Here is a 15,598-nt window from a genome sequence, read left to right as displayed (position 1 = left end):
AAGGCATAAGAAAAACCTTAAGGGGCTTCCCTGGTGGCGCAGTGGTTGAGAGTCTGCCTGCCGATGCAGGGGACATGGGTTCGTGTCCCGGTCCGGGAAGATCCCACATGCCGCGGAGCAGCTGGGCCCCGTGAGCCATGGCCGCTGAGCCTGCGCGTCCAGAGCCTGTGCTCTGCAACAGGAGAGGCCACAACAGTGAGAGGCCCGCGTACCGCAAAAAAAAAAAAAAAAAAGAAAAAAAGAAAAGAAAAAGCTTAAGACTTCTGCCACAAGAGGGAGGAAGAAGTATGGAGCAGCTATATCAATAGAAGGTCTGAGAAAGCCTCAGAATCACTACCAGGGCTCAGAGCAGGTATTTCTCTCCTGAAGGCAATTAGTAAAGACTGTAGGAGGTGACTACTGCTTCAAATGAAAAGACAGCAATGCAAAACTTCAAGGAACATGAAAAACATCAAGGAAACATGACATGACCAAAGGATCACAATAATCATCAGTAACCAACCCCAAAGATGCAAGGGAAAAACCTGTGTTAGATACAAAAAAAAGATTATAATAAAAGGAATCAAAGCATACCACTACAAAAAGTCATCAAATCAAGACAGCAAGAGAGGCAAAAAAAGGAACAAAGGATGTACAAAACAGTCAGAAAACAATGAACAAAATGGCAATAGTAAGTCCTTACCTACAAATAATTATTTTAAACATAAAAGGATTAAATTCTCTAATCAAAAGACATAGGATGGCTGAATGGATAAAAAAAACAAGATCCAGTGATAAGTTGCCTACAAGAGAATTACTTTAGCTTTAAGGACATACATATATAGAGAGTGTAGGGGTGGAAAAAGGTATTTCTAGCAAATATAACCAAAACAAAGCATAAGTAGCTATGCATCTATCACACAAAATAGACTTAAAGCTAAATATGGCAAAAGACACAAAGTCATTATGATAAAGGAGTCAATTCATCAAGAAGATATAACAAGTGTAAATATTTAGGCACCCAACACAGAATGCCTAAGTAATATAAAGCAAATACTAAGAGATGTAAAAGGAGAAATAAATAGCAATACAATAATAGTTGGGGCCTTTAATACTCCACTCTCAACACAGATCATCCAGACAGAAAATCAATGAGGAAAGGTTGGACTTTACTGTACTTTAGGTCAAAGGGGTCAAATAGATATATACAGATCATCCCATCCAACAGCAGGAGAACACACACATTCTTCTCAAGCACAGGAGAAACATTCTCCAGTATAGATCGCATGGTAAGTCTCAGAAAAAGTCTTAGCAAATTTAAGAAGACTGAAATCATACCAAGTAACTTTCCTGAGCACAATGGTATGAAACTAGAAGTCAGCAATGGAAGGAAAGCTGGAAAAATCACCAATATGTGGAAATTAAAAAAACATACTCCTGAACAACCAAAGGGTCACAGAACAATTCAAAAGGGAAATAGAATATTATCTTGAGGCAAACAAAAGTGGAAACACAGCATATGAAAACAAATGGGATGCACAAACAACAGTTCTAAGAGGGAAATGCATAGTGACAAATGCATACATCAAGAAAAAAAAATAATGAAATTGACAACCTTTGGCTAGACTAAGGAAAAAAAAAGACTCAAAATCAGAAATGAAAGAGGAGACATTACAACTGATACCACAGAAATACAAAGGATCATAGGAGATCCTATAAACAACTATACACCAACAAATTGGAACCTAGAAGAAATGGATAAATTCTGAGAAACATGCAACTACCAAGACTTTTATCAGGAAGAAACAGAAAATCTGAACAGAACAATAATGAGCAGGGTAAGTGAATCACTAATGAAAAAGCTCTCCCAAAGAAAAGCCAGAACCAGATGGTTTCCCTGGTGAATTCTACCAAACATTTAAAGAAGAATTAACACCAGTCCTTCTCAAACACTTCCAAAAAATTGGAGAGGAGGGAACACTCCAAAAATCATCTTACAAGGCTAGCATTACCCTAATACCAAAGCCAGGTAAGGACACTGCAAGAAAAAAAACTACAGGTCAATATCCCTGTTCAGTATAACCTTTGCAAACTGAACTGAGCAGCACATTAAAAAGGTCACGTTCTATGATCAAGTGGGATTTATCACTGGGATGGAAGGATAGTTTAACATATGCAAATCAAAAACTGACCCACTACATTAATAGAATGGAAGATAAAAATCATATGATCACCTTGATGAAGAAAAATAATTTAATAAAATACATTCTTTCATGATAAAAATTCTTAAATTGGGTATAGAGAGAAGACACCTCAACATAATACAAGCCATATAGAGCAAGTCCACAGCTAACATCATCCACAATGATGAAAAGTTGAAAGCTTTTCCTCTAAGATCAGGAACAAGACAAGAATCCCACTTTCACCACTCCTATTCAACATAGTACTGGAAGTCCCAGCCATAGCAATCAGGCAAGAAAGAGAAATAAAAGGAAACCATACTGGAAAGGAAGAAGTCAGAATGTCTTTGCAGATGATACGACTTTATATATAGAAAGTCCTAAAGACGCCACCAAAAACCTGTTATAACTAATCAAGGAATTCAGGAAAGTTGCAGGATACAAAACTAATGTAAACAGTTGTATTTTCTATACACTAACAAGACATCTGAAAAATAAAGAAAACAATCTTATTCACAATAAAATCAAAAGCAATAAAATATTTAAGAATAAACTGAACCGGGCTTCCCTGGTGGCACAGTGGTTGAGAGTCTGCCTGCCGATGCAGGGGACACAGGTTCGTGCCCTGGTCCGGGAGTGTATATATATATATATATATATATATATATATATATATATATATATATATACATACACACACACACACACACACACACACACACAATGGAGTATTAGCCATGGGAAAGAAGGAAATCCTGATGTTGTTAACAACTAGAATGAACTAGAATTACTGAGAAGTAATAAACATTAACACTTGCATAATTTAATAAGCTAAAATACTTCAGATAAAGTTGAAGACTCCATTTATTTAACCCCTGCCCAATCCCGTTTTTCACTTCTTCCTGGGAGGCAACCGGTATGATGCATTACAGAACATGTTTTTATCCACATTTTTACCATACACATGCACCCACAGACACCAGAGCCCCAAACCGCCCCTCTCACCTCACCCCACATAACCACACTGTTTATAAGGGGAAAGTAGAGGTTTTCTAAGGACAACTGCATGTCCTGCATAGGGGACCAGAGGAAGTTACCCTCACATCTATGGGGAAGACAGGCTAAGGCTCAGTTTCCCTTAACACTGTAGCACAGGGTGAGCTTTTCAAAGAGGGACTCTGCCGTGTTGGCTTCCAGGGCCCCCCATCTTGCTAATCCAGAATTAACCATTAAAGTGAAGACCCCCTTTAGTTCAACCCCTGCCCAGTCTCATTCCCTTCACTCTTTCCCCTGATCAACCCCAATCATGATTTTCAGGGCATGTTTTTATACTTCAACTATGTAGAGACATCCACATTCACCAGGGCCCCAGGCCACCCCCACATTGTTTATTAGGGGAAGACGGATTTTGTGTTTTCCAGGGTCCCATGGAACACCACCTCCCTCCCTCTGTGGAGATCCTGAGCTACATGTGGACTGGGCATGGGTAGCTGGAGAGACTCCTGGATACTTCTTTTAAAACTTTAAAGGTAAGAGAGTTGCACACACGAATCAACCGGGCAATTGTTCTTATTTGATCCCTTCTACCCTTGATCCTTTTCCCTTTCAGTGGGCTCCGTAGTAGGGATAAAGAGAAAAATGTCATTTATTACCCTAGAAGAGCTATTTACTCTACTGTAAATACAGTGGGGGCTGGTAAAAGCGTGTTGATAATAAGACATCTTAGCTTTGGTTCTCTTGGTAGCAAGTAACAAAAACTAAATCAAAGTTGGATATATGAAACCCAAGGGCAGAAATACAGCCAGGCTCAGGAAAGGTCTAGGAAGCAGCTACATCATTTCCAGTAATGTGATCGCCGAACTGCTTTTCAACAAAGGGCGTCTTCCTAAGCAAACATTCAGAATGTAGTCTAGAGATTCAAAATGAACTCTGCTGCTGGTTGGAATTAAAATACACACATACACACACACACACACACGCATGCATATACACATACGATACAAAGGAAAGAAAACATATATAAGTGGATGTTTTGTTATTACAACATGCATGCCAGGCATTGGTGACCATGGGAAGTCACCCCCGTTGTTTCTGAGCAAGACAGCCTAACACTCATTTTTCCATTATCACTGTTGCCCAGAGTGAACTTGTCAAAGAGATACTCCACCATTCAGACTTCCAAACTCCTCCACCCCCCATCTTGCTACTCATACTTAACCAATAGTATTTGCATGATTAATGAACATAAACATTTCAGGTGAAACTGAAGGCTCCCTTTATTTTAACCCCTGCGCAATCCCATTCCCTTCACTTGTTCCCCAGAGGCAACTGCAATCATGATTTTCAGGCTATGGTTCTATACTTTTACTATGCACATGCACCCACATTCACCAGGGACCCCTACCTCACTCCACCCCACCCCAGTCTACCCCCATATACCCACATTATTTATGAGGGGAAGACTGATTTTGTGTTTTCCAGGGCCCCATGGAACACCTTCTCCCTCCCAGTGGAGATCCTGAGCTGCATATGGTTGGGGTATGGCTGTATTCAGAGACTCCTGGATACCTGTTTTAAAACTTAAAAAATGAGATTTGCCCACATGAATCAACCAGAGACCTTTATTTATTTATGAACCAATAACTTTATTGGAAGAAACGGAAAAACTGGAAGAAAAAAACTTAAGTGATAAAGTCCAAGAAAAGAGAGTCCTGCACTTGTTGCAAAAAAAAAAAAAAAAAAAAAATCGAATTTCTTCTGCAAGGGCACTATTGCCGTGTACATGGCAGGCACGGTGACCAGCACTCTGGTCACCCCGTGGCTCTGGGGAAGTCCAGTCCACGCTCAGTTCTTGTCACTGTCGTCCAGGGTGAGCTTGTCAAAGAGGGACCCTGCCAGGTCAACGTCCGGGGCCCCCATCATGCTCAGGGTGGTGACATGACCCTCCAGCTCGCTGACGAACGCCACCTGCTGGCGGAGGTAGTGAGTTGCCAGGAAGTGGCGCAGGTGGGGGTCGCTCATGTCGGTGGCCAGCTGGTGCAGGTGGAGCAGGCTCTGGTTCACGAGCTTCTCCAGGAACAAGGCGGACTTCATGGCCTTGAGGCCACTCTTCCACTCGTCAATGTCTGGCTTCCTGATGTCTTGGAAGTGGAGGCGGCCCCCGCGCTGGTTCTGCAGGCCCATCAGGCCCTGGGCCCGCCCGCTGTGCTCGTGGGAGCGGCGCAGGAAGAACTGGGTGAAGTGCTTCAAGGCCACGTCATCGCGGTCGAGGTAAAAGGCTGCGGCCAGGCACACGAAGGAGGCGTGGAGCTCCAAGGTGAAATGGCTGTTGACAGCGGCCTCGCAGTCGGGGTGGTAGTTCTGGCGCACCTGCGAGGGCGGCGAGGGCGGCGCGGGCAGCGTGGCAAGCGTGAAGGTGAAGCCGCGGGGCCTGCGGTAGCTGCCTCGGAGCGCTCCCATGTGGTCGAAGAGGGCGGCCGCTCTGGGATGGACGGAAAGAGCGGCCCATTACCCGGGTTTGGGAGGGGGGAAAGGAGGTTCCGGTTCCGTTACGGGGGGGGGGGGGGGGCGGGGGGAGGGGGATTGGGAGGGTCGATGTGCACGGAGGGCGGGGCACGAAAGCTGTGTTCCAGGTTTCATCCAGGCCTGGGTGAAGGCAGGCCGACTGCGCTGAGCACCTGGCATCTATTAATCTTTAAATTTTGCAATATTTCTGTCTTCCAAGGACTTTCTCTTGTTCTCTAATTGCTCCTTCTTATAGCACCCTGCTCTCATTTTATAAACCCACTATCTTCCTTAAAATTCTGAGAATATGAATTTATTCTGTTTCCTGTATTATATTTGCTTTTTCTGCAGAAATAGTTGTGTCTGTTCATCATGATCTTCTCTTTTACTTTCCTCAATGTCTGGCAAGCCTTTTTGTTCATTTAAACTTAGGAAGAAAGGACTCATTTGATTAGCCTCGGTAATTAGCACGGATAAGCTCTAGAGTTCGGACATCCATTTCACTTATAGTCTCCTCCTTGGAATGGGAGGGCAGAGCGTGTCAATTATTCAGTGGCCTCCTTTGCGGGAACATGGCATGGAGCTTTCAGGTAGGCTAGAGACCCTCACTGTTGCCAAAAGAAAGATGTAATTTCTCACATCAGAAGACAAATGTTTTTCCCTTCGAGGTAGCTGTGTCCTGATGTTTCCCTTCTGTGCAGGTCTACAGGTACCTTAAGTTCATTCACTGTCTTTGGAGTGCAGTTTTGGGAGATTAAAGGTGGTCAAATGGCACAGGTGCTTATGCCCAATGGAAGCAGGGGTGGGGGAGGCTCAGGGCAGGATGAAACATGTACCGTTCACAGATTAGGTCTTTCATCTCACTGCTGACCTAGGACTCTGTACAATGCTTCAGTTTTGGTGACTGTTCCTGAAGTGTGTCTGAATGGCCTCAGTTTTCTACCACAGATGTTTCAAATTCTCTGAATTAACTAATTTGACTGTATCTGCCATTTCCTATCTTCCAAGAATTCCTCATATTTCTGGTGTGCTAATGATACCCTTTAGGGTATGTGGGGTGTGTGTGTGTGTGTGTGTGTGCGTGTGCGTGCATGCGTGCGTGTAGATGTTTTTGGTGTGTTTAACCACTACCATGATTCAATTATCATTTTTTAAAAATTTCTAAAACTAAATTTTCTGAATAGGTAATATAGTTACATGGTTCAAAGCCACACTGGTCTCCTTTCTGCAGGCAACCAGTATGGTATTACTTCTTATAAATCGGGAGGAGAAAAGGAAAAGAGGAAGAAATAATACTCATGAAACAGAAGAGAAGAAACTTTTAAATATATTCTTTAGAAGCACATTCTTCTCAAGTACACATAGAATATTTACCAAGATAAATCATATTCTGGGCCATAACCAAGTCTCAATAAATTTCAAAGGATTCAAATCACACACGATTAAAAAAGAAAAAAACATGTAAAATCAAAAATCTAACCATCGCCCTTAAGGAACAAGAAAAAGAAGAGCAATAAACACCCAAATCAAGCATAAGTCAGGAACAATCAAGAAAGGAAAATTCAGTGAAATAGAAAATAAACAAAAAATAGAGAAAGTAAATAAAACCAAACACAGACTCTTTAGGATTAAAGAAATTTCTAGACTGATCAGGAAAGAAGAGAGAAGGCAAATTACCAATATCAAGAATGAGGGAGAAAACATTACTACAGATTATGGAAAGGGAACAGTATTGCTGTGATTAGTCATGGCAATGACTAGACTAGACCAGAATCATGATTAGACTATGATTCACCTCTAGCACCTGGGTATGTTATTACTCCCCCAAATTGGGGTTCTCTTAGCAAGGAAGAAGGGGGTAATAATGGTTCTTAGAACAACTATCTGCCACATAGACTGCAACTTAGAATACATTAATTCAGGCAATTACTTTCTTTTCTCACCAAGAATGTTGGTGGTAGGACAATTCAGACCAAACTGCAATGAGCACAGGATTTCTAGTATAATGGAAATGAGTAATACAACAGGTGGTGGAGTGGAAAAAGCAAAGAGAATGGCATATACTGGAACAAAGTATCTCTTTACAGTAAGTTGAAGAGACATTACAATTCTTAGTAAATAATTATTTATCTCAGTTTCGTCTAAAGTTTACCCTGGATACTTTTTCTTTTTGTTTTTTGAAGTATAGATTTACAGTGTTAAGTTTCTGGATTTTAATATTTTAAAATACAAAACAGCAAAATGGAACAGTTTTAATGAAAAACTAATATAAATTCTAGATTTGTGGGGAAATTCTAGATTTGTGGGGAATTATTGTTCTTACTACTTTATCTCATTTTAGTTATTAGTATGTACCTGGATCTTTATAAGGTAATCCGTCTTTCAAAGTAATAAAAATGAATCTCTATAGAATTGAAAAGTTTCACTAACTTTAAATAGAATTCTTTATCATCTCTTCTACCTCTTCAGACATTACTCTAGAATTATAATGAAACCTCATCAGTTTATTTAGCTTAAAGACAGCTCCCTTGAAAATGATCTCACCATTAAACCAAACAAGTTCAAAACTGTCCAAGAGTTCAGGTTGCCACTTCTCAGATAGTAACAGGAAATTTCAGCCAACCTCTATATTCTTGCCCAGTTGGCCCTATTATATTGCAAGTTCTATTAGGTTTTCTTTTTCTTTTCTTCCTGCCTTGTGCTCCAACTATGTCAGCTACATGGTATGATGTTCCGGAGTACTTGATTAGGAATCAAAAGCCACGAGTTCCAACTCCAGTCAGAAATCAGGCGCATCATTAGTCTTTTTAGCACTCACAATATTGGTCTACAGATGCAAAGAATGTCACCTGCTTTGCCTGTTCTAATGCATTTTAAAACAGTAAAAATAGAAATACAGCTAAGAGTATGAACCAGCCACCAGTTTTTCCATTTCGATCATATCTGGGCTTGAATAAGCATATTGTGATGTGCCTTTACTAATGGCCTAAAAAGAACTGGCATAAGAAGCCTAGAGGTAAACTGTTCCACTGTGAAACCCCAGCATAACCATCACCCATTAAATTAGGAGGGAACTGTGTTCAACGCAGAGGGAGGGGAGGGCAGGGCGGGGAGACCTGGGTCCTACTTGGGGCTGGACCAATCAATATCTTGCTGTGGGGAAATGAGCAAACTGACAACTTCTCTGAGGCTGTTATTTCCTTCTTTGCGAAATGAAGGGCGTGACCTATTTGGTTTTCCTGGACCCTATCAGTTATAACAATGACTGGAGCCTATTCCATGAGTCCTTTCTTCAATAATAGAATGGAAAGAAAAATCAGGCTTTAGTCTATTCATGATGAGCAGTGATTGGTATCAAATATTAGCTTTGGGAATGGGGTAATATTTTAACATTCAGATAGTAATGCTATGCTAAGTTATGACAGTGCAACCCTCTGAAGCATACAATTCAAGAAAAGGCGGAGCCCTCTTTGCTCTGCAGGTGGCTGTCTGTGCACTAGGGGAAGAGATGCCCTGTTTCAGCTTGATGGTACTTAAGACCTGTGGCTGACAATATAGGGCTATTGCAAAGTTCTAATTTCCTTTGCCACGGATTTTACTGTACCTTGCAAGTGGCTAAACTGAATCTTTTTTTTAATCAATAGTCACTTTATTTATTTATTTATTACATCTTTATTGGAGTATAATTGCTTTACAGTGGTGTGTTAGTTTCTGCTGTATAACAAAGTGAATCAGCTATACATATAACATATATCCCCCCATATCGTCTCCCTCTTGTGTCTCCCTCCCACCCTCCCTATCCCACTAAACTGAATCTTATTTTTACAGTTGCTGATATTCCAACCATGAGAACCATGGTCAGAAGTCTTGCCTTGGGGGAGCTGCACCCTAACACTAGAGGAACTGTGCCCTAACGCTGGGGGAAAGGACCAGTTACCACCCCCAGTATTGAATCAGCAGCCACCCACTGTAACAGAAATTGATTTACAGTAGTGGCCCCATCCAGATGGGGATCTCTGAGGAGTGCGCAGGGGTGGTGATTGGCTGCTGTATTTTACCAAATATACCATGGATTGAAAAGCACACTTTTTTTCTGTATTAAAAAAGAAAAAAACATGCTTTCAAACACATGTCATTGATTGTAAGCTGCAGCACCTCAATTTCACAGAAGTTAAAATGTGAATAAATGATTAGAGAATTGATGAAATATGGTAAAACATATTGGGTTTTGTCATCCACTTGCTTTAGTATATTTATCAAAGTAGCTACTTTTTAAAATTATTCATAATTGTTCAAACTTTTTGGTAATTTATTTGTGGCCCTAATGGTCCACAGTATTATGCATAAATATGGAAAACATTAATTTAAAAAAAACTGGCATTTTCTGTTGGATATTGTATCATTTTACAACACTTCAGCCTCATCCTAGAATGGGTGGTTTCTGACTGTTTTCTTCTTTCTTTTACTTCTTTGGAGAGAGAGGTTTAATGTATTAGGCTAAGGAATATAATTCCTTGGGTAACAGGTAAACCCCTGTTCTCTGAATTCATAGCTAACCTCCTCCTAGCATGCCATGGGAGGCATGTGACACCATCTTTCAGATGAAATAATAGGTGCGTTAAACATTTACCAAGCAAAGTTGCTGATTTAGGGTTCTACTCAAATCCCAGCTTGAATGTGAAAGTTTCATTCTCATCAATTCCACTGACTGAACGCCACTCACTATTGGATAGCATGAGCCGTTTCTAACAGTGACAGTACTGCCTAGCAAGCAATCAGGCACTCCAAAGCAGTGGCATGGTGGCTGACGGGGCCACTAGGATCACCACTGCACATGCTAGGTTGGTTGGTCACACTTTCATAAATTCAAAGTTACTGTTTAGACCCTAAGACCCTGAACTACTAAGGGGAGCTCTAAGAAAGCCACATGTAGGGTACTTGCAAGAGGAGAACACTAACAACCATTCCCCAAGTGGACATCTGCTTAAGCAGTGGAATGGCCGATGTGCCCCCACTCCTGCCCCCTGTGCCCACAGGGTGGATATGAGGAAAAGCAAGGTGGGGAACAGGGTCAGCAATAGAGCAGACTACTTCCAAGGATTACAATGAGGGTGTAAGTACTTCCCATAAGTTAGGTGGATACTGTGCAAAACGCGAGCTATGTTGCTGCTACTCTGCCCCAGAGGGCTGTTTGCCAGGCAGATGGCCTCAACAACGAGGAAGTGAGGTGTGCATACCAGGATAGGAGGCAGCTGGGGAAGGGTGCAAAAGAGGCCGGTGCAGAGTCATGAGTCCTATTTTTGGAACTGTGTTGTGGGGAGGCTTCTTCTAGGAGCTCTTGAAGAACACTGTGCATCTCCCACCCAACTTATAATTAGGCCCACCAAAGAATTAGCGACAGCCAAGAGGGGGTGACAGCAATACCAGTTAGTTAGAGACATCTGTCCCCTTTCCGCTTCCTTCTCCCAGGTCCTCAAAATACCAGAGGAGAGAGAAATGGGAAGGGGCAAGGGTTAAAGAGGAGATCATGACCGTTTCCTTCCTCCACGATCTTCAGGTCAAGGTCTAGCAGAAGCTGAAGGAGCAGAGGAGGAAAAGGTGAGCACCTAAAGCGAATCCAACACTCAACTTTCAAGTGGAAGAGAATGGATAGGAATTTTTATGTCCCAAAGTGCCTAGAAAGGTAAGAGATTTGCCTGTCTTCAAGGAATAAGAGTCTACACTGTCAAACTAGAGTGGTCATGCAAGGCAGGGTCTTTTCAGACACCTGATTCATCACTTATGTGACCTTAAACTCTGGTGTGATATTCCCATGGAACCCTTGAATTTCTACCAGCTCTATTAGGAGAACTCCTTCTGGGCAAACTAATTCTAATGAGTATTGATGAGCTCTGAAATTCCACGTGTGTCTTGAGGGTAATCGGGGGTAAATAGCAGCATATTTGGAGGTTAAACAGGGCATCACTAACTGGACATTGCTGCCTAAGATACGCAGAGTTATATTAAGTCTATGGTGCAGATGATTCTACAAATGACCAAAAAAATGGACCCCTCAGCCCCACCAGTACCCAGTCTCTGAGGGGAGGTCTGAAAAAAGATTAACTGGCATTAAGACAGGAAACGTGCTGAGGTAACTTCAGGTCAAGGTTAACAGACTGCTGGCGTGGGCAGGAGAGACCCACACTGGAGCAAGTCCACTGCTTTGTTAATATGCAGGCTGAAACCCTCCAAATTAAGTTACTACCATAACCTGAAAAGAATAACTGAAACTACATAGGATTTATAATCTACAAAAGGGCCCAACTGCCAGAGAATAAAATTCACCACAAATTTAAAAACAACATCGACAATATAATCAATAAAAACTTACCTTAAATGATCATATAATGGACAACATGCTGTCAGACCTTCCTGATCTTTCTGGCAGCTCAGAATACCAATTCCACAAAATAGACTTTGGTCCTGTTTAACTTACTCTCAAGAGATCCCAAAGGAAACAGTGACAGGGCTTCCCTGGTGACGCAGTGGTTGAGAGTCCGCCTGCCGATGCAGGGGACGCGGGCTCGTGCCCCGGTCTGGGAAGATCCCACATGCCGCGGAGCGGCTGGGCCCGTGAGCCATGGCCGCTGAGCCTGCGCGTCCGGAGCCTGTGCTCCGCAACGGGAGAGGCCACAACAGTGAGAGGCCCGCGTACCGCACAAAAAAAAAAAAAAAAAAAAGAAAAGAAAAGAAACAGTGACAAAGCCCATGGGAGCCCCAGGAAAGACCCCTTGTGGCTGAAAGGGAACTTCATATTTGGCTCCTCCAAGAGGGTCTGGGATGGGTCCAGGGAAGGTGTGGAAAGATTTGGATGGAAATGCATAGAGTATGACTGGGAGACAGCCACACTGGTGCCCCCTGTTTGGCCCCTATATGTCTATGCCCAGGCTCGACTCTACCTTCCTAAATTCCCTCAGCTCTCAAAGGGCAAAGCTCTGAATCAGTAGCTCAAGGGCCATCAGTGGATCATGAGAAGCTAAGTGAAATAGGAGTTCCCCTAACAATGTCAAAGAATCCAAGTTTCTGCCTGCAGGTGTGACGAGTAATCTCCAGGGAACTAGTGACCAACTGTTAAATACCTCAGACACTGAGCACTTCTTGTTAATCACCATCTTCACCCAAAAGTGTCTACATGCTACGTACGTCCTGCCGTGGGCTCTGAATTCAGAGATCCCCTATGTAGCTTTTGTAGCATATCCTAGTATGAAGGAGCACTGCATATCTGTTTCTTCAATTTCTCTTTTAATAATTTCCACACAAGACAAATTTAAGGCAACACTTTGGAATGAGAGGTATTATCCAAAAAGGAATAGCTGGACTTAGACTAAAATCCTTGGACCCAGTTTCTAAATTTCAGACACAGCTTGGGGGAGGAGTGGAGCATGGAGTGCACAGGGCATGGGACAGCCCCAGACAGGACAATCGTCCGCACCCCCACAAATACTACCCGCTGCAAAGCTTTCTGAGTATTCCAACTAAGCAGTTTTAGTTAAACCATTTGCTTTACAATCTAACAAAATGTAATCTGCTGATCACCTACATTAGAATCCCCAGGACTGCTCATTAAAGCAGATTCCCTGGCCCTATGGAGACCTGTGGACCCTGGGCTGTGTATTCTTAAAATAAATTTTTTTCTAATTTTGGAATAATTTTAGATTTACAGCAAAATCGCAAAGATAGTACAGAGCATCCCTCTGTACCCCTCACCCAGTATCCCCTCATGTTAGCATCTTACATTAGGATGGCACATTTGTTATAATTAATTAACTAATATTGGTCCATTACTATTAACAATGGATTTGGATTTCACTGGTTTTCCCACTAATGACCTTTTTGTTCCAGAATCCAATCCACATTGCACTTAATCGTCATATATCTTTAGTCTCATCTGTTCTGTGACAGTTTCTCAGTCTCTTCTTCTTTTTCATGACCTTGACAGTTATGAGGGGTCAGGTATTTTGTAGAATATATCTCAATTTGGATGTCTTTGGTAATTTTCTCATAATTCCATTGGGGTAATTGCTTTGGGGGGAAAATATCACAGAGGCGAAGTCCCTTCTCATAACATGCTATACATGACTTATCACTGGTTATGCTAACTTTGATCACCCTGTCAAGGTAGTGGTTTGCCAGCTTTCTCCACTGGCAAAGTAAGTGGAGAAGTAAGGTATTTCCCTCCACTTTCCATACTCTAATCTTTGGAAGCAGATCATTAAGACCAAGCAACCCTCAAGAGAGGCAGAGAATTAAGTTCTGCCTCCTGGAGAGGGGGGTATTTACATACACAGTTTGGAATTCTTGTGTACTGTAGATTTGTCTCTTCTCACCTATTTATTCATTTATTTATATCATTATGGACTCAAGCATTTATTATATGCTTTAGGTTATAATCCAATACTACATCACTTATTTTGTTATTCAAATTGTTCCGCCTTTGGCCGCTGAGAACTCCTTCAGATTGGCTCCTGTGCCTCTTGCACATGCTCTCATTTGCTCTTTGAGTACTTCCTTACTTTCTGTTACTACAGTACACTTCAGCTCATCTTGTATTCTCCCTGCTCCAGCCCTCGAATCAGCCATTTCCCCCAAAGAGTCCTGATTTATTTTGCTGTGGTATAGTATGAGAGACTCAGATCTGGGCATTGAGGGGGACTGTGCAGTTTCGAGAAGCAACCAAGCCGATTCTTAATGCACTCTCAAGTTTGAGGACAGCCATTTTGGAAAGTCAAGCACAAATAAACTAGAAATAATTTGTCAAGAAAAGTTCCGAAATAGTTGTTTTAAAGAATTACTACTATTTTGTTCATGTTAGTTCAAGATTAAAACTTCCAAAATGCAAAGTACCCTGGGGGACCTGTAGAGAGGAAAAGAGAGAAAACAATGGTAGAGATCGAATAATGATTCTGAAATAAAGTGATTATAATTCAGCACCTAAAAATTAGGATAAAATATATTTATCAAAGGCGTTCTTTGTGCCAGGCACTAAGCTAAGCGCACAGCTCCAAACCTAATGCTGAGGGTGTAATTTCTCCTTTTTTAAAGGTACAGAAATTGAGGCCTAGAAAGGTGAAATGTTTGCACAAAGCAATACAGTCAGTAGGTGGCAGAGCTGAGACACCAAATCAGGTCCATGTGATCTTCCAAGCAGAGGATTTGTGCAGGGCATTCTGTTAAGTACCGCTTATGTGAGTATACAGGCTGTTTCTCCCAGATCTCAAATGTCAGGAGGGAGGGTCAGCTTATTCACTGTTGTATGTCCTGTGTCTGTTATACAGTAGGCACTCAGCAGGTAACATCCGAATAAATCTGACCAAATGTCTACATTGGTGAAGAGGAGGACCATGAGGTATAACACATTTTCTTCTATTGTATCTTATAATTAGACTTATGTTCCAAATTAGGTAAGAAATTACCAAAAAAGAATTCTTACTGAAAGCATACTTCTAACTTCACACAGTTCAAATGTGGGGATGATGAAAATTAAGTATGAGTAAAACTGTCCTGAGTGATAAATTTTAGTAAACAAAAAGAAAGTTAGTATGTACTCTAAGACTAGAAAGCAAAAGTCAATAATTTTCTTCACTGCCTGGATTAATCAAGTGAACTTCAAAGATGATACTATGTTATTCAAATGCTTCTTAATACAGAGCACATCCTTCTTAACAAATAACAAACAATATTCTGAAATAGATGTTCTGAAATAGATCAAGGATCAGAATACCATTTCTATTACACTTACTAGACCAAAATCCCCTGATTACACCTTTTTGTAAATGGTATGGTTTCAATGGCATAAGCAAACTCAGATGACAGGCCGTAAACCATAAAGAAGGAAAGGAACCTAACACCAACATAATAAAAAATACGTTTTAAATTAAGTCCACATCTATCAGCTA

General features: G+C 41.5%; 1 protein-coding gene and 1 pseudogene across 1 annotated transcript in view; both read right to left on the bottom strand.

Annotated features, from left to right (window-relative positions):
* The window catches only part of PRRG1 (proline rich and Gla domain 1), a 122,968-nt gene that overhangs the window by 17,875 nt on the left and 89,495 nt on the right, over window positions 1-15,598 (bottom strand). The gene's annotated exons all lie outside the window — the stretch shown is intronic.
* On the bottom strand, window positions 5,004-5,618 carry LOC136142699 (ferritin heavy chain pseudogene; annotated as a pseudogene).

The sequence above is a fragment of the Phocoena phocoena genome, chromosome X (assembly GCF_963924675.1).
Source record: "Phocoena phocoena chromosome X, mPhoPho1.1, whole genome shotgun sequence".
In the NCBI taxonomy this organism is placed as follows: Eukaryota; Metazoa; Chordata; class Mammalia; order Artiodactyla; family Phocoenidae; genus Phocoena; species Phocoena phocoena.
This window is presented reverse-complemented; position numbering and strand designations above follow the sequence as displayed.